Raw genomic sequence first — 27,453 nt, forward strand, 5'->3', positions numbered from 1 at the left:
GAGGAGGCAGGCATGTGAACACTCGAGGTATGGGCTTGTTTAATTGCTTTTGAAGGAACTGATCGTAGAGAAATATAAGGTTGTTTTCTCATTGAAAATGCATTTGATTAATGGGAAAATAAGTGGGCAAGGGAGAAGGGGACATTTAACAAACTAAATTTATTATGCATGAATTCTGTGGGCAAAACGTTGATGACGGGGTGAGCTCAGCCTTAAGCATGTTTAGTAGATATGGTGTTTAGTGGTTGCATAACTCAGTAAACCCACGTAGTCTCAAGTCATAACCTAATAATTATGTTTTAAATTTGTGGAGAACCCCTGACGAAGTGCCAGGAAAGGCACGAAATGCATTGGGTAACGGAAAAGATCGAATTGAGGAATATCTATGTCACATCCCGTGCTATAGAATAAGGCTTGTAAAGGCATGTCTACAGCATTAAGGACTACATGTGAACATAGTGTGTCCACCTTGTGACTGAGTAAACTATGAAAAAAACGCAATACATGGAATGGATAAAAAGGAAATAAACATTTGTGATGAATTTGACTAACTTTGTGCATCTTTACCATGCATCAATAACGCAGTGCGCCCGGGGTGGGGTGAAAATTTGCCCCACTTTTTTCAGTGAGTGAGTGCAGAGTGACAGTGAGTGCAGAGTGACAGTGAGTGCAGAGTGACAGTGAGTGCAGAGTGACAGTGAGTGCGAGAGTGACAGTGAGTGCAGAGTGACAGTGAGTGCAGACTGAGTGCAGAGTGAATGCAGAGTGACAGTGAGTGCAGAGTGAGTGCAGAGTGACAGTGAGTGCAGAGTGACAGTGAGTGCAGAGTGAGTGCAGAGTGACAGTGAGTGCAGAGTGACAGTGAGTGCAGAGTGACAGCAAGTGACAGTGAGTGCAGAGTGACAGCGAGTGCCAGTGACAGTGAGTGCAGAGTGACAGTGAGTGCAGAGTGACAGTGAGTGCAGAGACAGTGTGTAAGGGTGCAGGGTGCACATTGTGTGAGTGTGCAGAATGAGTGTGCAAGATAAACAGTGTGTGACTTTGCAGGGTGACATTGGGAGTGTGCGGGTCAGCAGTGTGTGAATGTGTAGGGGCAGTGTGTGAGTGTGCAGTAAACACCACACACACACACCACACACATATACCACACACACACACCATACACACATACATCACACACACACCACACACATAACGCACACACAAACCACACACCTCAGTCTCTCAACACCACACACTCGTCACCACTCAACACAACACACTCACCACCACACTCACTCCCCAGGCTCACCCCCCCACAGACTCACCACCACACACTCACTAGTACACAGAAAACAAAACACACAACACACCCCCAGCCGTCAATGAATGCTTTCACCATGCACAAACACCAACAACAATCAGCCATCTGTGCACGCTTTTACCAAGCACACACCCACTAGCCGTCAGTGCACCCTTCCACCAGGCACACACACCTCCAGCCGGCAGTGCACTTTTCCACCAAGCAATCGCATTATGGTACACTTTACTTTTAAACATATTCATATAAAGCACAGCATGCCACCATTGGTAAAATTACAATTCAACCAACATAATTCCACTACACACCACATGCACACACTCCATAACACATGGCGAAAAGACATTGCCATTTACAATGCCATTAGCTCAAACTCAAATAAATCCGAGCCCGATTGCATTTCTAATGCTTGTTTTAATTATGACATGCACTCTTACACAGCGACCGTCATGCTCTCTCCTTTTAAAATGAAGCATTCTTCCCCGGCTGCATTTGGCTTCAACGGGACATGGGAGTACTTCATTCGACCAGGACCTTGCAAAGGTTTCTTGGAAACAGTAGGAGGAGCACTCAGCCCTTTGGTACTAAAGAACTCTAATTTCACGGTCATGGGGGATGTAAATATTCATTTAGAAAACAGATCAGACAATGCGGCTGTATCATTTAGGGAGACCATGGAAGTTCTTGGCTTAGTTATCAATGGTAACCAGTCCACTCACGATGCAGGACACATGCTCGACTGTATCGCGACTAACATAAGCACTCTAAGATGTGAACATCCAAAACCTCAGGTATGGACAGATCATGCGCTCATACCGTTTACCCTCATGCTTGAACATAACATGAAATGTAAAAATCGCGATCAGCAATCTCAGTCCACCCATGAAGAATGGAAGGAACTAATAACCCACCCAGACCTTACCAGATTGGCAATGGAATGTAGACCTTATAAGATAGGATCCCTGAATACGGACCCTAATACGTTCAAGGAATGGATGAATGCACTAAAAAGAATGGGTGGGCAGGGAAACATGAGGAAGACCAAAGGCAAAAAAAAGAAGCAGTCAGCCCCATGGTTTAACCAAGACCTTAAAACAAGACAAGGAGAACTGCGCAGAGCAGAGCGCAGATGGCGTAAGAACTACTGCATGTTAGAACGCACCAAATATAACGCTACTAAAAAAAAATACCATGAACATATTAAGTTGGCAAAAAAAACCTATTACTGTAAGGCAGTTGAGGCTGCAAATAACAAACAGAAAGCCATCTTCAACATTGTTAGGGGATTTAACAAACCTGACTTCCTAACACAAGAAATCCCCCCTTCAGAGACTCTGTGCGAGGCCATCGCCGAGTACTTTGAAGCTAAAGTACAGGGCCTGACTAAGGATTTCGTAATCCCCAGCCTGACCAGTGATGAAGTTAATGGAAAGGAGAGATTGGTAGAGAAACAATTGTCGAGCTTCCAACCTGTCAGTTTAGAGGAATCTCGGCGGACTATACTCCGCACCAAATCTGGTTCTCCATTTGACCCCTGCCCTATTAAACTCCTGCACCTTATTGTGGAGGTTGCCAACCCTGTCATTAACGACATTGTAAATAGTTCCCTGGCCACAGCCAATGTCCCCTCAGAGCGGAAAATTGCAGCAGTGAGACCCCTTAAAAAAAAACAGCTCCCTGATCCCACCACATTATCTAATCTGCGTCCCATTTCTTTACTTCCTGCTCTATGCAAAATCACAGAATCTATGGTCAATCAACAACTGACCAGGTTCTTAGAAGAGAGTGAAGCGTGGCACCCTAACCAGGCAGGTTTTAGAGCTCAGCACTCAACGGAGTCTGCTCTCCTGCATACTGCAGATACCATCCGTACAGCCCTAGACCAAGGGAAGAAGGCCGTCCTGATTCTATTAGACCTATCGGCGGCCTTCGATACGGTCTCACATATCATTCTGATAGACCGTCTGAAATCCTTTGGCATCACTGGCGTGGTACTTGAATGGCTCAAGAACTTCCTGAGTGGAAGAAGACAGGTAGTGACGCTAGGAGAATTTCAATCTGGGGAGAAAAGACTCACGACAGGAGTACCTCAGGGCTCTTGTCTTAGCCCGACATTGTTTAATGTCTACACCGCACCCCTAATCAGCTTGATTGCTTTGTTTGGCATAGAAGCTATAGCCTATGCCGACGACACGCAACTGATCCTGACCATGGACAAAGACAACCAGGACTGGGAAGAGAAACTCAAGGGCTGCCTTACGGCGACCTTTGAATGGATGCAAACTAATCATTTGAAATGTAACACCGGGAAGACGGAGATAATACCGATGGGCCCAAACAATGAATTCATACCCAGACTGTGGTGGCCTGAGAAAGCAGAAATTCCACCCAATACTGCTATCACGGCACGCAATCTGGGAGTGACCTTTGATAGGAATTTGTCCTTTAAACAGCAGGCACTGAAAGTGGCAGGTACGTGCTTTGGTGTTATAAAGAGTCTGAGAAAGTTCTTCGATCTCCTTCCTTTGGAGGCCAGGAAAACAGTAGTGGTCGCACTGGTTACATCTCACCTTGATTACTGTAATGGACTATATGCAGGCACCAATAAGGAGGTCACCCATAGGCTCCAAATGGTGCAGAATTCGGCGGCCAAACTCATATTAAAGTGGCCCAGAAGATCATCAGCGACAGAAGCCCTTAAGACTCTACATTGGCTACCTATCATTAAAAGAATTCTATTCAAAATATTGCTCATCACTTTCAGAGCATTTCATAAACGTGGACCACTGTATCTGCGGAAAAAATTCACCAGATATCATCCAACCCGAATTCTCCGCTCGACTAACGCCAATCTTCTGGCAGTTCAATCATTCAGGCTTAAGACCCGAGGAGGTAAGTCCCTCGCGGTATTAGGTGCAAAAGCATGGAACACCCTCCCACCTCAAATAAGAGCTCTGGATAGAGAAACTGAATTCAGGAAACAATTAAAAACCTGGATCTTTACCCTACCTGACACTACTGCCAGATCCCTAGTGTAAGAATTCTATCTGATCAGCCATACAAGTGGGCGCCAAGATGCTCCTTGGAGCGATAGTTGCGCGGTATAAATAACTCCTTACATTACATTACATTACATTCGGAAAGAAAGCTGTCTTTAGCGAGTCCATGTGCGCCATGTCTCACCTGTTTTACACATTTTTCAGTCATCCCTTAGGTTAATACACATTAATTTTTAATTTCAAACATTTTTTCTAACACAGAGCGTAGACACTGCTGACTGCGACTTCCAGAAAGTAATGGGTGATTTTTAAACAAGTGGATAAGATAAGAGGTTCTTGACAGATCAATGCCATTTTTTTCCTGCATCCTTCCTTTTGCTATGTGCGGGGTCATGACATTCCCTTTACAGTTCCAGTTTCACGAGTCACTAGAAGGCTTTAGTTTTCCATGTGATCTATGAGCTGGCCAGTTCACTCTGAGCTAGCTCTGACTGTTCCCCTTACACAACTGTCCCTCTCGTGCACATGCAAACTCTTCTCGGTACAGAACAGTCTCTGAAGAGCGGGGGCTGTCTCTACCACTGCTTACAAGCTCTTATTTTTCTCAGCAATCCCTTCAGAGGCACCAGGGACTGTCCCTCAGCACACAACCACACACAGCTCCTCTCAGTAGACAACACTCTTGAGCCTGTCCGGTTGTCTCCTCCCAATGGGCAGCGGCTACCCTTCAGAGACATCACTGACTGTCCCTTCCAGTGAAAGCCAGCTCCTACCAGTAGACAGCTGTCTCTTCGGAGCATGTCCGAACAGTCCCTAAGAGTTCACAACCAGCACGGACAGTCACACCCATTACACAGCCATCTCTTCAGAGCCTGCAGGGAGAGAGGCACATCTTTAGGGACGGGGAAGGTGTTTGGGGTGTTACACCCTCCCAATAAATGTGTTTCCGCACAGCTCGGCCAACTCGTTTTTAATTTTTTTTATTTACATCTTAAATAATGGCGGTCAAGCATCTATTCCTGTGCGGCTTGTTTTACATTTCTCACACTGTTTGTGATCTCCCTCCTCCCTCTCTTCCCACCCCCGCCCTTCCCTCCTAGTATTTACCCCCAGGACGAATGTTATCTCCATCTCTGACGGTGCCAGAGACTCTCGAGCAGACTGTAACATCTGGACTGAGCAGGCAGTAACCCTCCCTCGGGAAACTGACCCCTTTCTCCGAGCCACTGGCCCGACCCTTCACAACCCCCCACACACACAACCCCACACACAACCCCACACACAGGCACAACCCCACACACAGGCACAACCCCACACACACAACCCCCCACACACACAACCCCCCACACACAACCGCCCACACACAACCCCACCACACACACAACCCCACACACACACACAACCCCACACACACACAACCCCACACACACACAACTCCACACACAACCACACACACATACAACCGCACACACATACCCATGCCAACAAACCCACACACACATACCCACACACACCAACACACACAATCGCACACACACAACCCCACACACACAACCCCACACATACACAACCCCACACACACACAACCCCACACACACACAACCCCACACACACACAACCCCCCACACACACAACCGCACACACACACAATCCCACACACACATAACCCTCACACACACAACCACACACCAGAATAGCAAAACATAGCATAGCAAAACAAAACATAGCATAGCAAAACAAAACATAGCATAGCATAACAAAACAAAGCATAACATGCATATCATAACAAAACACAACAAAACATAGCACAGGATAGCATAACAAAACATAGCATAGCATAACAAAATAAAGCAAAGCATAGCATAACACAACAAAACATAGCATAGCATAACAACACATAGCATAACAAAACACAACAAAACATAGCATAACAAAACATAGCAAAACAAAACAGCATAGCATAACAAAGCACAACATAACAAAAAAAACATAGCATAACATAAAACATAGCATAACATAACAAAACACAACATAGCATAGCATAACAAAACATAGCATAGCATAACAAAATAAAGCAAAGCATAGCATAACACAACAAAACATAGCATAGCATAACAACACATAGCATAGCATAACAAAACATAGCATAGCATAACAAAACACAATGAAAAATAGCATAACAAAACATAGATTAGCAAAACAAAACATAGCATAACATAACAAAGCACAGCATAACAAAACAGCATAGCATAACAAAACACAAAAAAACATAGCATGGCATAACAAAACAAAGCATGGCATATCATAACAAAACACAACAAAACATAGCATAACAACTAACACACTCACTCTATCGCCATCACTCTATCCATCTATCTATCTATCTATCTATCTATCTATCTATCTATCTATCTATCTATCTATCTATCTATCTATCTATCTATCTATCTATCTATCTATCTATCTATCTATCTATCTATCTATCTATCTATCTATCTATCTATCTATCTATCTATCTATCTATCTATCTATCTATCACCCTCACGCTATGTATCTGTCTATCTATCTATCTATCGCCATCATTGTATCTATCTGTCGCCCTCCCTCTAACTATCTATCGCCCTCCCTCTACCTATCTATCGCCCTCCCTCTATCTATCTATGGCCCTCCCTCTAACTATCTATCGCCCTCCCTCTAACTATCTATCGCCCTCGCTCTAACTATCTATTGCCCTCGCTCTAACTATCTATTGCCCTCCCTCTATCTATCTATCGCCCTCCCTCTATCTATCTATCGCCCTCCCTCTATCTATCTATCGCCCTCCCTCTATCTATCTATCGCCCTCCCTCTATCTATCTATCGCCCTCCCTCTATCTATCTATCGCCCTCCCTCTATCTATCTATCGCCCTCCCTCTATCTATCTATCGCCCTCCCTCTATCTATCTATCGCCCTCCCTCTATCTATCTATCGCCCTCCCTCTATCTATCTATCGCCCTCCCTCTATCTATCTATCGCCCTCAGTCTATCTATCTATCGCCCTCACTCTATCTATCGCATCTCCACAGCATCACTCAGGGGTACCACAACATCACTATGCGCTACCACAGCATCACTGAACGCCACAGCATCACTCGTCGCCACCACAACATCACTCAGCGCCACCAAAGCATCAATCTGTGCAACGATTCAACAAAAACTGGTTCAAATATGTTCTCTCAATGTTTCAAGCTTTATTACAAATGTCACAAAAATATGTTATTTCACTTCTGTTCTTGGATTTTCGTCACAATAAAATACACTGAACATAATCTTCACAAAAGTTATTTACAAAAGTTTAAGCTATTGCCATAATAAATTACAATAACTTTTATTTAAGTATTCATTTTAAAAAAAACATTGAAAGCCATTGTTATTTGTAATATCAATACATCTAAGTCACGTAAATACAACACATATTGCATTACAAATTCTATAGGTGTCACATTTGCGAGAGTTATGACTATTGGCATTGTAAATGGCAAAGCTATTAATTTCGCTATTTTCAAAACCAACACATAAATTAAATAAAAAAAAATTGTCATTTACAATACCAATAGCTCAAACTTTCCTAATGCGAGACCTAATGCATTGCAAATGCTTGTTTCTTTGGTGATTCCTCTTTTCAAGTGTGCTGAATTTTGCAGCATACATAGAAAGAATAATTTGCCTCGAAAGGATTGTTTTTGCACTGGAGAGTAGCCTTGGGTGACCAACTGGCATGGGTGCAAATTCAGGACCGTGAGTGTAAAAATTCAGGACAAAGGGCCAAAATGCAGGACAAAAATTCAGGACACGTGGTCAAAATTCAGGACAAACCTTTGGGGGAAAAATGTATGTTTTACAGAAACAGAGGAAGTTGCGCAGTAGTATAAATACATAAACGGGCCTATGATGAGCCAGCATCATTCATTGGCCTGTTAAATTGTAAGGGCCTCATTTATGAGACTCCTCGCGCCACCGGAACGTCACTTTTTGTGACGACCCGTGGCGCAGAAACCTGCGTGATCTTTATGAGGCAGCAGTAAGCCACTTTTTTGGGCTTATTGCTGCATCTTGATAAATATCAGTCTTTTTAACGCAGTGTTCTGTGTTAAAGGGGCGTGTCATGGGTGTTGCTGGGGGAGTTCCCAGCAACATTCATGGCCTTTTGACACTGCCCCAGATTTACGAGAAATCGTATGCCTGAGGCAGCGCCAAAAGATTACGCCTCTCAGGGGAGGCATAAGACCGGCGCAAAGAGGAGAAATATCTTTATTTACCCTCGTTTTTCCTTTTTCTATGTGTGCTACTTCTGCAGCACACATAGAAAGAGGAAAAAGCCTCTTGTGATTATTTTTGTACAGAAAGGTTTCCCTTCCTGTACAAAAATAATCATCCCCGCAACGCAGGCACCCTTGCACCATGGTGCAAAGGTGCCTGCGTGGGCGCAGGCAGCCCATTGTGCGCCGGCAGAGGGGAAAAGGATAGGAATGTGCTGTATCTGATAGACAGGGCGCATTCCTGACGTTTCCTTTTGCAGTAGGGCAGGGCAACAGGAAGGCCTGCTGTGATGCCCTACGGCAAAACCTCATAAATGAGGCCCTCAATTGGTAAATGTACACTTTGCTTCAGCCCACCATAGCATACAGCAAGGGGCTATAGGTCAACCCACTTTATCACTGCGCCCTTCAGTGTGAGCAATGTCACAAAGTCACAGCCACTGTTCAAATTAGCCTAAAAATAGTTCCTTTCTCTTTAACTTAAAAAGTGGAATAAAAGTGTACTTTTTACATTCTATTGTTTTATTAATTTGAAATACGGGCTAGTTATGTTGCATTCACTTTTCTTTTTTTTAAAGTTCATGGGCTGTGACTCCTAAAGCTTAGGTATTTCTATGCCTGGTGCCCTGGGCATAGATTGAGCCAGTCTGCCGAAAAGGAGGGTATAGGTGCCACCAACAACAAAGACGAAGAAAAAATATATAAGCTCAACTAACCGCCAGGAAGCTGCACATGGCAGAGTGACACACACTAATCCAAACATTCTGGCAATATGGTGGGTGTTGGTGTCAGTAACTGAGTAGCCCTTCTTGCACAAAAACAATTGTGTCCGTAATGCAGGAATACTTTGACCAGTGCACAATGGTGCCTGCGCTAGCACTAGGCAGCCACAAGTGGACCACTACATAGAAGGAGTTAAACAGCTGCAAATCTTGGTATAAATGATGCTGTTCGGTTCTCTCACTGTGCAGTGCAGCTACTTGCTTTGCTGCGTTGTGTGAACTATTAGTATATATGCTCCCCATTCCATTTAGGACTTGTGTTGCTTCGTGCAAGGACAACTTAAGTCCTTAGTAAATCTGGCCCTATGGCCGACATGCATCATTGTTGCCGTTTGCGATTTCTTATTTGCGAAAATTAAGGAATCACAATTAAGAAATCGCCGTCTCATCATCCTGCTTCAACATTTTCCGCATGCTCAAAAAGACATTTCGCTGGATCACCACCGAAACTAGAAAAACGGTCACTCACGCACTGGTCACGAGCCGCCTGGACTATGGAAACACCTTATACGCCGGTACCTCCGCAAAACTCAAGAAAAAACTCCAACGCATCCAGAACGCTTCAGCCAGGCTCATTCTAGACATCCCGCGTAAAGAACACATCTCTGGTCACCTGAAAAACCTCCACTGGCTCCCCGTAAATAAGAGGATTACTTTCCGCCTCTTAACCCACGCACACAAAGCACTTTACGAACTTGGACCCGAATGCCTCAACACACGACTGTCCTTCTACACCCCCTCCCGCCAGCTACGATCCTCCAACCAAGCCCTTGCCACTGTACCTCGCATCAACAAAGCCACCATTGGAGGTAGATCCTTCTCCTACCTGGCAGCTATAACCTGGAACTCTCTTCCCACTCACTTACGTCTTACTCAGAACCACATAGCATTCAGAAAACAACTTAAAACTTGGATATTCGACAAGTAACTTCCCCCCCCCTCCTCAAGCGCCTTGAGACCCTCTGGGTATGCAGCGCGCTATATAAATCCTGACTTGACTTGACTTGAATCCCTTCCCATTGATTCCTATGGGCCTAGAGGCCCTTTGGAATCAATGGGAAGTCATTCTCAATTTGCGATTAGCAATTTGCGAATCACAAATTGAGAATGCGATTTCAAGAGTGCAGGGGGGTTCCGAAGGACTCCCCCCCTGCACCCCTGAAATATAACTTTAAGTGCATTTTTCACACACACATGCCCCAAGGGCATGTGTGTGTGTAAAATGAAACTTTCAAAAATGCACTTTTGTGCATTTTTGAAAGTTTTCGCAAATTACCATGAAGGTCAACTTCATGGTAATTTACCTCTCCCTATTTGCAAATTCGCAAATTGAAAATGTTCATGCATTGCATTTAGGAAATCTAAAATTGCGATTTCTTAAATGCAATCGTAATTTTATAAATCGCAACATGATTGCGATTCCTAAAATTGCGAAAAACATGATGCATCCCAATTTTGTCAACTTCATTCGCAAATGGCCGAAAATTGCGATGCGCACCGTTTGCGAATGCAATTGACAATGATGCATGTGGTCCTTAGTTCCTAGACATCTTGTACCTTTTGTCTCCATTCCCAGTACTTGCCATCTAGCTTAGCACCACATATGGGGACATTTGCGCCCACTCTACGCCCCCAGGGGCACTTTGTTATTACAGAAGAAGCTGCAGATACTTTTGCGCCCCCTTCTGTATTACTGAAAGTGCTGGCACCCATACAAGGCCAGCGCTTTCTCAAGAAGGCGTGCTTTCATTTGCTTGGGGGTGTGGCCCATGCAAATGAGGGGATCCCTTAGCCTCTGCCCACACACCGAATTATAGACGCGGGTGCAAAGGCAAAGAAGCTGTCAGGGGGCGCACTGAACTAAAAGTGCACCCCTGATAGCAGCCCTCTGCAGGGGAAAAGGGGGGTCCTATGGACCCCTCAGACATCCCCTTGCAGGCGGGTGAAGTCACTCACTGCACCCGCCTGAAAGGGGATCTCTAATTCCCTGTAAAATTGCAAATGGGTTGCCACATGCGCACTAAAACAGGGAGCGGCTGCTCCGTTTTTCACCTGAACGCGCTGCCCACAGGGTAGCATGAGTTCAGGGCTTCTCTGGGGGCAGCACATTCTATGTAATAGGGCACACTTTCCCTGTTCGTGCCAGACACACCTGTTTTAAGGTGCGCTGGGTGCAATCAGGGAAAGTGCGCCCTATACATAATAGGGCCGTGGTGAGGTTGTGGGAGAAAAGGGTTAGCAGTTGAAATTGCAAACCTGGATGTGACATGGCAGATTACCCAACTAGGATGTTTCCCTGTGGCTGAGATATTCTTTTTAATTTACATTGAGGCATTTAATGTGTCCCCTAAAAGAGATGAGTAAGCACCACTGGCCGAAGCCCGCCGCACTGCTTCTTGAATATACGTCTTACTTTTCATCTTTTGTTCAGTATTTTGAATATTTCTGTGTTTCTTCTGGCCACTCTTCTGAAGTAAATACTTGTAGCAAAATGCCAGAAACAGGAGCAGCCTAGTGGCATCAAGAGGGCTCAGAGTACTGTTGTTCAAAGCAGGGGTGCAGAAGGGCTGGTTGTGTCTGTTCTGAAGCCACTGCCAGGCCGTCCTAACTCTTTTACAGACACTAGTTTTGTGAGCATTCTTTGTTGCTCGAATTTTCAAAACGCCTAATAATTGCGCCTATGCAGTGGCGGCTGGTGACATTTGAAAGTGGTGAGGCGGAAACTGATAATCATAGTGCACCGTAGCGAGCGAGCGTAGCGAGCGAGCCTGGACCCCCTAAGGAGGATTTTTTTTAAAAAATAGTGGAAAAATTGTGCATTTTCAAGCAGATTTGAGTAAGAAGGAAGGTTAATAAAGCAATTGTGAAAGTGCAGGTATTACATTATTAGAGAGCTGTCATATAACATAGGTAGCTGCTTATTCAGTATAACCACAGAGCTTCATAACAGACTCCTGCAGCGCTTAAGAGAAGAGAGGCCCGGGCGCTGGTCTGTGACCAAATCAGGGACGGTGCGGGCCTGAGGCTTGAGACACACTCGTGAGAAGGGGGGTGCGCACTCGCAGTCCTTCAGGAAGAAGGACCGTCAGGCGAGTAGAGGGTGCGAATGCATGGGTGAAATATGTGAGAGCACGTCTCCTGTCCCAGGACTATATATGAGACAGCATGACTCCACACAGTATATGAGAAAGCATGAACCCGCCCTACACCCCAAGACCAGGGCTGTTCTGAAGGGATCAGGGCAATGCAACTAAGGGCCAATAGATGTTGGGAACTATGCCTAGGACGTGGCAGAATGTTAACTTGCCCCAACTGCCTGAACAGTTAGTGGGAAACTGAGAATTCAATGCAGGTCTCTTAATGAGGCCAATTGCTTTTCTACAGGTTTAACTGTAACCTTCCTTTCCTTCGATGCCCTGCAGTTAAAAGGCTGTGCAGTAAAAAGTAACAAAATATTTTAGCTATTAATTATTCATCCAAGGTTCAGGACAATCCCCAGTTGGCAGCATTGGCATAGGCACAAATAAATATCTAGCCAACACTCAATACACTGCAGACTTGTAGCCTAGCGAAAAGCAACAGACATGCAGGTTGTTACGTAGGTAGTGTTTCCAAGTAGGCACACTGCTCAGAAAATTCCCAACCTAAAGCACAGGAATGAAACTGTTTGCAAGATTTCCTGTCCCATCTAGCATAGATGGACAAGATACAGAGATTAAAGGCGAGCTCTTGTAAACCGTTCAAAAAACATTTCTAAAGACTCAGATAAGCAAAGAAACAAATCTTAATACCAACTCTCCATATTAACATGTTAACAGTCCCTTCCAGACTTAAATCTAGCCAGGATGGGCATGGGGAAAAGGAGGAGCTGGGCAGATAAATCTGCAACCTTCTAAGTGTTAAAATCAGTCTTCCTGAAGTGAAACCAGTTTTAGGGCAGACCTCAACATTGCCCAGTGCTACCTACAAGTACTACAAGTTGCCTTTTTAAGATTGGAAAAGCCCCTTTGGACTCAATGATAACCAGCACCCTCACCCCCACAAACAACGAGAGAAATCTAGTCTCCCTAACCCTATTTCAAAACCAAGACAAACACATCCACTTCCACGTTCGCATGTTGAGTTGAAGATGAAAGAGCTGTAGATACTGGAAGCCGCACGTATCACCAGTGAGTGAAATGTCCTTTGAGAAAGCGAAGAAACAGGCATGTGAGAGTCTTCGTGAACGAAGAGACCCTCAAAAAGACCAATAAGGAGAGCACCACCATCTCACCACAGAATTCATCATGGCAAACTTTATAAGAGCCCTTGTATGGTAGGTAGACAATGATGTATGTTTGTTGATGCTGCGGGTCACCGAACTCCGCCCTTTACATGTGTTTAAAAATAACTTTAATAGAGCCGGGTTGCACATAAATGGAGGCCATTATCAAACAGAGCTTCATAGGAAGCTGGCGTACATTATAACTAAGGCTCCCGGTTTTCCGTTTATACGGATTTATACATATAAAGACAGACGGGAAAATATTTTTTTCCCGTCTGTATTTATAAATAGAAGCGGAAAAATACAACTAAATTAGATTCTCTGAGCCCTCTTCCTGATTGCCGTTTATGACTGCCCTCATTAGCACCTGCTGAGCCATTAATCACTCTCTGCTAGGCACGGGAAATTCCTTCTGCGGTTCCTTTGACATCTCCATCGCTGAGCCTGCACCCCAGTGAGTTTTAGGTCACAGGTTAATCAAAGGGTGGGGGGTGGACCTGCATTTCACTGTTTGCACTACTACAGGTGTTAACATTTGAGGAGGTGGGGGCGTTGTTAGCAGCGCGAATACTTGGAGCTAAGACTGGCAGAAATGTGTGACCCAAAGAGGTCAGATATACCAGCAGAATAAACACATTAAGAAAATTAGGTTGCATTCACTTTCAGGCCTTAAATTGAAACGTTCCTCCGTGACTTGATGAAGCATGAGTAAACATTCCTGAGAGACAGAGGCAGCTGGGGCATATCTGTAAGCCCCTTTTCAAGTTAAATTGTTTATTTTCTCCACTGTGTGAGGAAGAACGGTGGCTGCAGCTACACTGTGTGGGATTAAAGCTTTAAAGTAAATTGTTCAAATGCTACGGGGCAGTATTAGGTAAAATAAGGGAAGTGATACAAGCCCAATGTCTTCAAAGCAGAGACTAGTTAACTTATGGAGAAAGGGTTTTGCATTAGCGAAGGACTTAGTTTAAAAAAAATGTGAATCAAAAGCTGCCCACTTACGTGGCTGTTGTTGGATATTTTAGGCTCCATGCTTCAGGATTGTGAGGGAAATAGAGCCTAGCAGGACTAATGCAAGGGCCTTTATTTTTTCTGAAATGAGAGCTTGCTGCTGTCTTTGGCCAGGTCACTGAAAGTACCCAGGTACACTTGTCTAAATTCTAAATGTGTTTACATAGAATAAAAATGGCTACTGACAGTGTTTTCAATATTGTAACACAGCATCAGATCACTAATATTATCGCAGGTAATCTCTGTGACAACACTCCCATTTCTCCAGTTCCTGTTTTGATCTAACAGAAAAGTTTTTGGGTGGATGTTGCATGAAACATATTTGGCGCATATATACATATAGCTAAACCTATAACAACCATTTGCACTGTCTATTTAAATAAATGTGGAGAAATACTAGCTGCAACGTCTTTTTTTGCTTGCGACAAAAATAAATACAGATATAAACAGATAAATTGACATAAAAATAAATATGGATAAATACAGACGGAAATGTTAAAAAAATAAATACCATAAAACCGGGAGCCCTAATTATAACCTGTTCTCATCCATGTACGTGGGACTGGTGGAATACGAAAGGAGAACATTCGGGCCACTATCTGCAGGCGAGGTCTTCCAAAACACCGTGTGGGAGAGATGCTCCCAGAATCTGCAATGCATGTCTGTGATGTTCTCAAATATACGATACAAAAACATCATTGCACATCACAAAAAGTCTCTTTCAATCATTTGCTGTAAGCACGCATAGACCCGATTTCTTTGTCCAAAGGAATCACGTAGTGTATCCAAAATCCAAACTTTATTTCTTTTTATAAACACGGTTCTTGACAGCCGACGTGCGTTTCGCACCCTATGGGCTTTCTCAAGGCAAATCTCCAATTTGTATGATACTTTATCTTCCAATACTTGCGTAATACACGCTCCCTTTAAAGGGCGTCCGCCCAATGTATGTCATCCAAATCTAGTAGCACTCTATCAGAGGTTGCAGTTGCCCTCACTTGTTTTCAATGTGGAGCCATGATAAGTTCCAACATAAATTCCAAAGACTGTCTTCCACCGAAATCGCGTTCAAAACCAGGTTCTCAAATATACCCTGCCCCTGCCCTCACTGAGAGGATCTGAACTCTGACCTCCAGTCCATCCATGGTAACCACAGCCTCCAATCCATTCTCGGACCGCCGACCTGCCAGACACATCCAGGACCTAATCTATCCATTCTAGTGCTCCCCGACCCCGTGCCACCCTCGGACTCACTTCCGTCCCCAGACCTCAGTCTCAGACCGCATAGGAAACCAAAGTAGGGAGTCATGCCTGACATATAAGCTTGACTCTGACTCGGCCCAGCCCCAAAACGCCTATAGCCCAGTCGATGTACGTGACGCACGATGCATTTGCAAACTGATCAGCCCACCTCTGTCCCTAAGTGCGTAGACTGTAGACACCGCGGCCCCCTCGGCCACGCCATTCCTTACTGCCTTCAAGAGCTCATTACGATTTTTAGAACCATTTAAGGCGGAACAGTTAACCAACCGGTCCCAGGCCCAACGCAAAACCTAAATATCCTCCTCTGTACGCACTCACAGTCAGGAAGTTCACTTACAAATTCCAAAGCCGCTTTTAGGTGAAGCTGCTTGGAACCAGAAGCAAGCAACTTAAGTGCGAAAAACTTACGTGGACGCGAAAGCAGCACACAAGGCGGGAGCATGTCTGAGGACCCTACTCCCTCAAAGCAGCGGAGAGGACAGCAACAAATATGCATGTGGTGTCTAAAAAATAGAGACACGCTGCATGACGCCATCAGCAATGGTGCCAATGGTCCTGGTGCAAGCAAGGAAAACTACCCATTTGGCTGCAAGTGGGCAGTAAAAGTGAACAACTATCAGGGCATAGGCCGCCTGTCGCTACACCAAAGGCAGCTATGCCCCTGGTCCCCCTAAAAAGCCTGTGGCACAATGTATAATCAGGGCCACGGGAATTATGTGGCAGGGAAGGACCAAATTTTGCGGCAAGAAAACGCAAATTATGTGGTTTAATGTGGCACATTTTAAGATTGTAATACTGCATGTTTTCGTCATCTTTACACTTCCTGGGCATTGCTTGACCCCCATTAGCACCGGTTTAACACAAAAATATAGCAATAAGCATTAGAATGGTGACCAATCAAGCTTTACAGAGGGCCTTCCACTGAGGGGCAGCACGTGTTGCTGCGTCTTTAGTAACTTTTGAACCCTTTGAGATAGAAATTAACCTTTTTTTATTACAATCTGAAGATTATGCAGAAGACGATGGATTATGTGGCAGATGTGGCAAATGCATACTTAAGCGAAAAACCAGTCCTGTCAAGTAGCACGCATAAGACGTGACTCTTACGCATTTCAGCGTGGTGTTCCGCAACACCGCACTGAAATGTATTGTCACGCATTTTTAATGCTATTCTGAAACTCGCCTAGGGCAGGGTTTTGGGCGCGCGCCGGCGCCTGTGACACCTGTGTGCCGTCAGTGGCTTGCAGCTCGTTACCATATCTGCCAAGGTTTCAGATTGCTATGTGTGACATTTTCATAATTTCAGTGTAATTATGAGTGACATTTCAACAACGATGAGTGACACTTTCTTATGAGCAAAATCAAGCAATGTAATCGTGCTAATTTCTTGTACAAACCACACAGGACTCAGGGTAACTTCTCTAATAGGCATAAATAACTTGTTTACCCATAAAAAGCAGGCTAAGAACCAATAGCAAAAACAATAAATGTATGCCCAAGTGGAGCCAATCACCCTTTTTGCTTCTTTCCACTTGAGAGCCCTGCTTTTCGCACAGCACGCCCCACACAGCGCAACCCGTGGACTCCAACATTGAAGTGCAGCCACAATCACAACGGACCGCCATACTCCATCACATCATCCTGGCTGCTTTGATGTGGACAGCACCACAGCTGACCAACTCATAGCAACTTGGCGTCAGCTTTCATGAGGGAAGCTCCACTCACCACAGAAACTCACAGCTATCTGCAAAGAAAGCAACGGTAGCCCATGAGGCTCTGCCACCATGTACAAAATAAGGTATCCATCGAGAAAAGGAAAAAAAGGAGGAGGTGGTAACAACTAACAGCACTGGTGACCCCGCTGTTTAAAAGGAACAACCATTTGCAAACTGTGTTTTTGTTTCAGGTGCACATTTGATGTCGGTCTGTCAAAGTACTAGTAATCTAACAGTATCAATAAAAACAGCACATAAAATAACTTTCACAATTTTACCGTGATAACTTGCCTCGGATAAGGGATTAATAATGTGGCTGTCAGGCATGGTAAAATGAGCACAGCCTTATGATGTAATCTTGCTCTATTTGGATAGGAAAAAACAACAAAGGGCTGCTTCAAACAAGAAGACATAACTGATTAAAGAAACCCTTTCAGCCGGGGAAAACAAAAAGTGCATCTTTTATTCACTAACATGTAATATTCAGTAAAATAAAAATCCACAGTGGTCGCCTACAGCTGAGCACTTCGTGTTCCATGGCTAGTTGGGTTAAGAGCCCTTTATTTCTGCTCCAGACTGACTCTCGTCTCTTGCATGAAATGGCCTTCGCCTTAGTAATCACTGCATAAGGATGGCTCACAGGGCAGAAGAAAAACGACTGTCTCCAGGCTATTAGGGCTGTATAATTAGGTTTGGTAGTAGTTATTTGAAACCTTTCCTTCATAACAGAACACTATGTGTAAAGTTTAACTACTTGCCATGGTCAACTTCACGTCGTGGCACATGCAGTCTCGCTTTGGTTACAGCCTGCAGCCCGCCTGTCAGCCTCGCCTGTGTTCATGCCAGGGATTCTGAGCTACTAACACAAACGACGCGGCCGCATAATTACATGATAGCAGTGGCCCTGTATAATGCTGCTCTTGCCGATTCAGTTGCTGTTTGCCGTGTTCTTACTCTGTGTATACCGATGAATCTTTGTAGACTTTCAAGCCCACAGAGCATTTTATAAAAATGCAATGATGCCCGCCTCGGTCCGATCAAAAGGGGATTTGAGCTGGGCCATTGAGCGGCGGCTGGTGTGCCAGCCGGGCAGGAGCGGTGCTATATTGGCCGGCCCGGACAGGGCACCGCAGATTATGGCTTGCAGAATGCTTTCAGTTATCCATGCCGCGCGTGCCCATGCCTGGAGCGGTGGAGCCCCACAGAGAGGCTTCTTGTTATCAGAGCCCACATATACCCATGTCTAGGCCAGACTAGTAGTACTGTGAGCGAGTGACACACGACACACCACGCACACCGACACACTTCTAGACTGTCTGTACTAGACTCATAGACTGTTGTACTGTACTCTAAATAAAACTTACTTTTTATGAGGTGACGTGACGGTGACGTGACTCACTCGACAGTCTCGACTGACTGTGTGGAAGTACTGCAGCAGGCAAACGACTCACGAGGAGGGTACGTACACATACATGATGACAGAGTACTACACACTCTCCTCTCCTCGTGACTCTCTCACTCCTCGACGTCGTGTGTTGCTTTGGCACGCCAGGCGCGGTGACGTGCATACAATCCTGGCGCAGCATTACCAGCGCCACTGCGCCAGGATTGGCTAACAAGCAGGGCAAATACTGCCCATTATGAGACCCGGGAGAGCCGGGTCCCTGCCTTTTTGTGTGCTGTAAGGAAGGAGGAGGGGGGAAGGTATTACTGGGTGTGCGCATGCGTGGGCCAGTCAAAAAAATTACTATCCCTAAATGCGCACACACACACAGTGCCTGCTGCGCTACCTATGGCTGCGCTGTCACTCATTGCCGCAGCCCCGCCCCCACTGCCTTCCGCGATTCCGAATCTGTCGGGCTTGTCCCGCTGGCTCTCTCTGCCGCAAACAGTACTGCGAGTGCGCTTAGTGAAGCGCGAATAAATTATTTTTGAAGCCTATAGTATTTACTCATTCCTGCAGCGTGCGGTCGTCCATGGTTAGTGGGGCAACGCCCCAACGCCCCTAATGGACGCACCGCCACTGCGCCTATGCCTTTAAGAAAGTAGGGCATTTTTCTTGCGCTTTAAACTATCCTGAATTCCTCGTTCAGTGCTACTATTTCTGTACGCTGTGCTGTGAAACAGAACCAGTTTTGAAAGTGTTTCCTGCTTTCTTTCTTTCCTACAGAGGCGCCTACTGTGAACCCTGGTGTCATTGCTGGCTGTGTCATCGCAGCTCTGGCAGTTCTGGCAGCTGTTGGCATCTCTTGGTGGTGCTACAGGAGGTAAGGGTTGGAAAACAAAACAAAAGGTCAAATCAGAGCCCGGAAATGGAGTGACTGTCAACTAATCAGCAGCGGCTCCTCGAGGTAGTGCTGAGGGGCAGTGAGGCAGGGCAGGGGGAGGGGCCACAGGTGGGGGTAGTAAACTCCGGCATTCGGCCGAATGGAGTTCAGTAAATAAGTAAATAAATAAATATAGGAAATTACATTACACGTGCTGCATCACCATTACAAACCTTGAGAAGGAGGGTTCAAGAGGGCAAAGAGCCAGATCTCTAAGGTGATTTACAAACCTGCTCAGCAGGGCTTTAAGTGGGATGAAAAAACTGGGGGTTCTCTCAAAGGGCCGTGACCACTAATTAGGGGTGTGGCTTTTAAACACTTGCGCTAAAAATCTGTGTTTAGTATAGTGTGCCGCCCGACTTGTATTTTGCTGTTTCTGTCATTGCATCCAGATATGTGATACAACAAGTAACATCATACCTACTACAAGTAAGGACTATTGGCTTTGTCAATGGTTATTAGTTGCATAAGATAAATAAGCTGCAACTATATCTTGTTACATATAATATTGAAAAAGCTTCCAATTAAAGCCCTGGTGACCCCACCACAATGTTGCTGCTCTTGCGTTTCAGAAAGAGAAGGGAAATCCAGAGAGAAAATAACTCTCTCTAAAGGATTTCCCTTCCCCCACAAAGCTCACCTGGCATGACGTCATGCCTTAACTTCTCCATTAGTGAGAAGTCAGCAGTGTGGGCAGCGCACATCCATGTGCTTGTTGTCTCGAAACGGGTCTCTATCTGGCTGTTTTGCACCCTGGCACTTTTTTTCCGGACTGCAGTGACAGTAAACGGCTGTCTCTGCAGTCTGGAAAAAAACGGACCGATTGTGCCACGGCTGAAAATAGAGCCCAATAGAGACCCGTTTCGAGGCCTCTTTTAAAAAAACTCCCGGTGCTCAGACCCCTTGAGACCTGGCCCACTTAAAGCCCTGCTGCTCAGACAACCTTCACTTATAACTGGCCTGCGAGAGGTCTCCACATCTTGGCTATCGGCAATGCAAAGACCTTCCTCCGAGCCTGACTCTGCGTGTAGTCAAGACAAGCAAAGGTAACCATGGAGGCTAGGGACATCTTAAAGATTTACGTATATTGGAGGCCCCTGTTCTAAACAGCTTTTAATTTATGATTTAATTTCAGCTCTTTCAAGCCCTCTGTGGCCAGGTCACTGAAAGTGCACAGACACCCTTGTCCAAATTCAAAATGTGTTTACATCTAATATACGGGGATAGTGATATGTGTTTTCAATATTGTAACACGGCAGCAGCTCACTAACACTACTACAAATAATGTTCTGTGACCCCCTCCCGTTGCTCATAGTTGAGGTCCAGTTTTGATTGTAAAGAAACCTTTTTGATGTATGTTGCATGACACACAAGCACAGCATTTCTCTGCAAAATGTCTGTAATAGACTCTCACACATCAAACACGTTAAAAATAAATTAAAGGAAAACAGAACTAAAAACTATCTGTTTAAGAAATTATTTAAGGACATCAGGGAAAGATTCTCTGTAGAACATCGTAAAAGGCTGTGGCTCTGGTCCAGAGCCCACTTTGTGCATGCTTTAAAACATCTCTGCTGGAAGCAATGGAGCCAAGGGCGTCTTCACACATGGATATGTACATCGGGAGCTTTGAAGAGAAGACATTTACAGACTGGAAGCCAGTGAGGCCTGGATGGAAGAGATGGGGTTCCCTCCTAGATAGACCATTCCCTAGAGACGCAGAACCCATTGCATCATGTTAAAGTGGGGTAAACCATAAACCCTTTCCTGGATACAACTTCTTCCAGTTGTGATCCCTTGAATGCCACAAACCCACTAGCGCCTGCTGCTCGCCTTAATATCCCGACAGGAAAACTAGTGAGTAATGCAAGGGAGGGGCGCTGAGTTGGGGGGAGCGGCAACACTCTGAGGTCATTAGCAAAATGTTGTGTATATATTTTTAACTTTAATACCATTAGCCAGTACTCTAAGATTCCAGTCCTGTTGTTTAGAGATATGTATAAATTGTGTATTTTTTAACAATTATTACAACATTGAAAATCAATAGTTTAAAGAATCATCAAACCTTGGTAGACAGTATTACTGATTCCAGGCAGGAAACAGGAACAAGTTCAAATTGCAGCCTGATCTGCCACTTTTAGCTGCCTCGGTCCTGACTATTACAACAGCAGTTCAATCGCTCAATTTACTAGTATAAACCAAAATGTCATACACATGTTGTTCAAAAATGTCTCGTGCACACTGAACAAAATTATGCCTCTTAAATAAATAGGAAAGAAACTCGACAAAAGTGTGCTAACAACAAATAGTTCTATGTTCCGAAAAAGCGAAACCCGAAATCCAGTGGAAAGCTTGTTTGAAAACGTATTATCCTGAACCTTGAAGCCAAATGACAGTCTCTGCCTGCAACATTGATGTGAGCCGTTAAGGTCAGCTCATAAGCCTAAAAGCTCTGATAGCTTAATCGTTCACTCACGTTGGATGTCATCATCCGCAGACAGATCTACTAATTCGTAATTTTGCCTGATCCAAAATCCGCTTGAAAAGAATTGAGCAAACCATGTTTTTCTGTGAAGTCTTGTGCCTGTGGAAATGTAGTCTTCCAAAAGTGTACCTGTTTCTAAAGTTTACCTGTAAGAAAACTACCCTTTCTAAAGTTTACTTGTTAAAAATCTACTCTTCCAAAAGCTTACCTGTAAGAAAACTACCCTTTCTGAAGTTTACCTGATAAAAGCTACTCTTCCTAAAGTTTATATGTAAGACAACTACTTGTTCTAAAGTTTACTTGGTACAAAACTACTCTTTCTAAAGTTTACCTGTTAAACTACTCTTCCTAAAGTTTACCTGTTAGAAAACAACACTTTGTAAAGTTTACTTGTTAACAAACTACACTTCCAAAAGTGTACCTGTAAGAAAACTACCCTTTCCAAAGTTTACCTGTTAAAAAATACTCTTACTAAAGTTTAGTAGAAACAGGGAAAAGGGGACAAAGACTAATAAAATTCCTGTAGTTTGCATCAGTGAAGGCTTTTTCACTAAAGGGATAGATATCGCTTTAATCCATTCACCTAAAATGTAAGCATTGATCTGGAAATTATTAAAAACTGATATTTTAAATTTTGTAGACTTATGCATCGACAACACCATCTAATTTAGTAAGAGTAGTATAGTGGGAGATGCACTAATAAAAAATAGTATAATTTAAAGCGAGGAGGTTGTCCCCTAGTTGCCTTGAAACTCTACTGGGCATTGTCTGTATCACCCCTATCGGTAACACTGAACTCCCATAAAAGTTAAAACATAGAGGGTGCTTTCTATTTCAAAATAATAATCATGGCGATAAGTACGGGTACTGTCTCTTTTGGAAATAGCACAATTCCTTTAGAGAAACGAAGGGGTAAACCCCTAAAATATTACATGTCTGTTTTTCCACTGGTTAAATTGTTACCCTTAGGGTCCGAGGTGGAACCATGTCGCAACACAGGTTTTCCTTAACTGGAATACATTTTACAAATCATTATATTGATCTGATTAGTTTAGTTAAAAATAAACAAGATTACAGTTCTCACAATGCCCTGTTTTGTTGATTGAAAGACCAAGAAGTTAGCATTGCTTCCTGTTAGCATGTAGTTGTATAGTAACCATTGATTGTTGGTGCTATACTCTTCATTCAGAAGTCTTGTGAACAGATATAGAATTTCTACCTTAAATGAATCATACAGTATGGTAGAAAGGTGCTGCTTCTGCCCCCTTATGCATTGTGGCATCCTGTGGAGGTGTTCTGGTCTTCTTGTACATATTTGAACTAAAATCCATTCGTGAAGTACCCCATCTGAAATGTCCCTATCATCGTTAGGTTAGGTCATCAGGCTTATGGTGTCACCAGTTGCTTAGAATTATTCTGTTTTCATTCCAAAGAGGATGATCAGGACATGAATCCATAAATTCAGGTGATCCACGTCTTCCTACTGCAGATGAGAGAGTAGCCTGTGCTCTCACAGCAAACCACGAACTAGACTGCTGCTCCACCCACCTTACCTTAGCAGATATGGAGAATTACATGATGGGATGAGTGGGCAGGTACAGAGGAGTGTAATTGCCATTCAGATGGGTCTAACCATGGAGACATATTGTGATTACCTAACGACAGCCAATCAGAATTGCTAAAATATCATTTTAACATTGAGGTGAGTCTCGACTCGAGCAGCCCGTTTCTGTGATTGCAGTAGGGATCAACTTCATAATAAGTTCAACTTTTTTGACAATTAACAGGGGGCGGGAGGAGAGGATCTGTTGCCATAACCAAGACTACCTTCATTGAGGCGAAGGGGACACTTATTGATGTGTCTGCCGCTCTGGCCTGGAGTGGTATTGGTGGGGGGATGGCGGGGGGATGATGCCAGAGCAATGGACCAGAAACCGGGGCAGCAACACTCTGCACTACTGGCAAAGGTGGTTGGAGGAAATCTAGATCGTATTTGTAACTATCAGCATGAATATGTGGCGAGTATCATGTCCATTGTGTGAAAAATCATTTAGATGCCGATCTGGCTTCAAAGGAAAGCACCATATGTTGTATGAACAAATGTTAACGGAGTTGAAACTACAGCAGCAGAGTTTCTATTTTTAGTAGATCATGGAAGCTATACAATATGTTTTTCTTGATACTCACATGCATTAAGGGATAATTTATTCTATAAGTAAAGGCGGTGTCCTCTAAGAAGTGATTCTGTGCAACTTTATGGACATTCTTAAACAAATTCTCATTGGGCCTTGTATCTCCTGAACCCATGGTTTAGGAGACCATCCTTGCAAGCTCTAATAACCTCCAAAGAGGAAGTCTATTCAAGGGAAGAATTTAAGAGGCTGAAGGGGATGGTAGGAGTTAAAGGGAGCATGGTCAGGAGAAGGGCAGGCAAAAGAAGCATGGGGAAGAATGTTCTACCTGTGCCACAGACAGGTACTCACTTGTTCCTGGTCTGGGTTATAGAGACAAAATAAAGACTTAGCGGTCTTAGGAATGTGCAGTGGGCTATAGTGAGGATATTTTATTAACATATTACTAAGAGATGCCTCATTTGAATCAGTAAATGGTTCTGTGCAGTAATTAGACCCCAAAACAATACATTTTCATTCTGTCAAAAGTAATTTTTCATGGAGAACTGACGTGATCTGCTTCTCTCTTTTCAGCTCTCGGACTGCAACCTCATTCCTTAAAATTACAACTTCGAGCATAACATCTGTCATATAGATGCCATCTATTCCTGCAACCGATGGTCCCATGAACATAAACCTCCAGTGGCCTCATGCTGGACTTCGGCGAAAGAGACCAACACTTCTTCTATACCTTTCCTGCGCTTCTGCTGAGGACAACATCTCCTGAGAAAATATGAGTTCTGCGGTTGACTCATTTTAACTACTTCTCCATAACTGACTTATGCTTTCTGGTCCTCGTGTTAGCAGTGGATGCTTATTAGGAGGGCCTGTGGATTTCATATTATTGATGTCCTCTGTCATGCAGATAATAATTTCATATGTAATCTTGATTTAGGGTATACAACTGTAATGTGCCCCCGTGTGGCTATGTAAATCATTTAATCTTGGTAGCACATGTGTTCCTTTCCAGCTTCTTTACTGCTGCTCCTCTAAAATATGTATTTCTGTGTTAAGGGTAACACGTTCAGCTGGGTTCAATTAGCACCATTGTGTACCATCAAAGTGACAGGGTGGTGGCAGTGCCAAGGGGTGTTTTTTTAGAGTACATAATAATAATATTTGTCGTAGTTTGGAGTTGAATGACAGTGTGGAGTTGTGTTCTTGAGAGTAATGCAAATGTCTATTTGTTTTATATATTGCTTGATACACTGGCACAAATCCTGGTTCTAGGTACTATTGAAAAGTGGTTAGATGAGGGAAGAAAGCCTCAAAGAGAGAGTTAAAGGCCTAGGATCAAAGGTTTGTGAACTGTGATGAGAAACCCAGGGATTCTGGACCCAGAGTCAACATTCCAGCAGCCACCAGCCCACATCTTATGTCTACTCGCTCTTTAGGTACAACGCACTGGTGAAAGTGTGTGATCTTGGGCAAGTCCAGGGATATTAATTAATTCCAATGTGTAGGGAGCAGTTTAGTGCAACAATCCTTCTGTGATTTTCAATAATATTCAGTTTTTTTTCTATTTTATCACATCACATACATCAGCATTATCAAACGTTATTATGACTGACAGGTAATCCGTATAGAATGTATTAATAATGAAGGGCACCAATTCCAAATAAAATGTAAAAAACAAACAATAACAGATGTAGGACAACAGTTAAGACAGGACACAGACAGAGTTTTGCACTAGATACTAAAATTAAATTTCCCATCAACTGTAGTACAAAAATATTTGGCTCGAGCTGGTCTGTGGTGTGGATGTGTTTTATATGTGGATGTATCTGCTGCACCATGTCTGTCTTAAATTGTGACAATAAGACAATTCCAAATGTTAATATGGATTTGTATTGAGCCTTGTTTTCTCAACAGAGGATGATAAAAGGTCTGTCATCACCAGCATGTGATGGAATGGATCTGTCACAATTGCTGAATACCGGACTGCCTTTTAGTCAAAACCCTTGGAGCGAACATTTTACGTTTGGGTTCTCATTTCTAAGGGGCTCTGAACATATTTGACTGCCTTGCGGTAGAGGCTGTACATTTATACACCGGTTGGAGTCTGTTGCATGTCACATTGTATGTTTTAGTGTGATGGATTGTGTTAAATGGAAATATTTTGTATAAAAACATTGTTTTTAATTAAATATAACCTACTGGACATTATTTTTAATCAAATGTAACCTACCGAATTGTTTTATTAAATTTGATCAAAGGGAAATTCATTTTTAATACAACTAAGTATGTTGACATTGTTTGTCATTATGAGCACTCTAGAGAAGGAATTGCTTGAAATGAAAGAAAATAGGATTATGTTTAAATGCCTGCACTGTCTATATATCTTAAATAAAAATAATATTACAAATGTTAATATTGTTTTCAGTATTTGTTCTAGCACAATATCATTATCTGTTGGATGCGCTTTAGTCTGTTCAGACATCAAATCAGGAAGTAATTTGAATATTGCCTGTTTCTTAGCTGCATTGACTTCCACAAAGGTTGAGGGTATGTGGTAGCTATCTTTGAATGGCGGCGGCACATGGTAATCTTCTCACCAGCTCACCCTGCATCACCTTTGGTTGAGGTATGTTACCTGGTGTAGTAGCTGAGCTACTGCAAGAACATGAACAGTTCCAGGGCATTCAGTGAAGATTTGGGTTGTTTTATAAGGTTATGGTGAACTTGCCACCAACTCTTCTGCTGATTCAGAATTACCCATATTAGGACACGTGTTTACACCATCCAAAGGAACGGTCACTAAAGCTTGAACAGTTGAGAGAAAATGCCTCGAAGAACAAAAAATCCTATTATATTTAACAAGGAAGTAGAAAATAAC

The 27,453-nt window shown here is 43.7% G+C and overlaps 1 long non-coding RNA gene across 1 annotated transcript; it reads left to right on the forward strand.

Moving 5' to 3' along the window:
* On the forward strand, window positions 1-26,959 carry LOC147701301 (uncharacterized). The gene is made up of 3 exons (XR_015297171.1): window positions 1-27; window positions 19,805-19,901; window positions 25,152-26,959. It is a non-coding gene; the product is annotated as an uncharacterized LOC147701301 (long non-coding RNA).
* Window positions 26,960-27,453: the final 494 nt, after the last annotated feature.

The sequence above is a fragment of the Lissotriton vulgaris genome, chromosome 7, assembly GCF_964263255.1.
Source record: "Lissotriton vulgaris chromosome 7, aLisVul1.2, whole genome shotgun sequence".
Taxonomy (NCBI): domain Eukaryota; kingdom Metazoa; phylum Chordata; class Amphibia; order Caudata; family Salamandridae; genus Lissotriton; species Lissotriton vulgaris.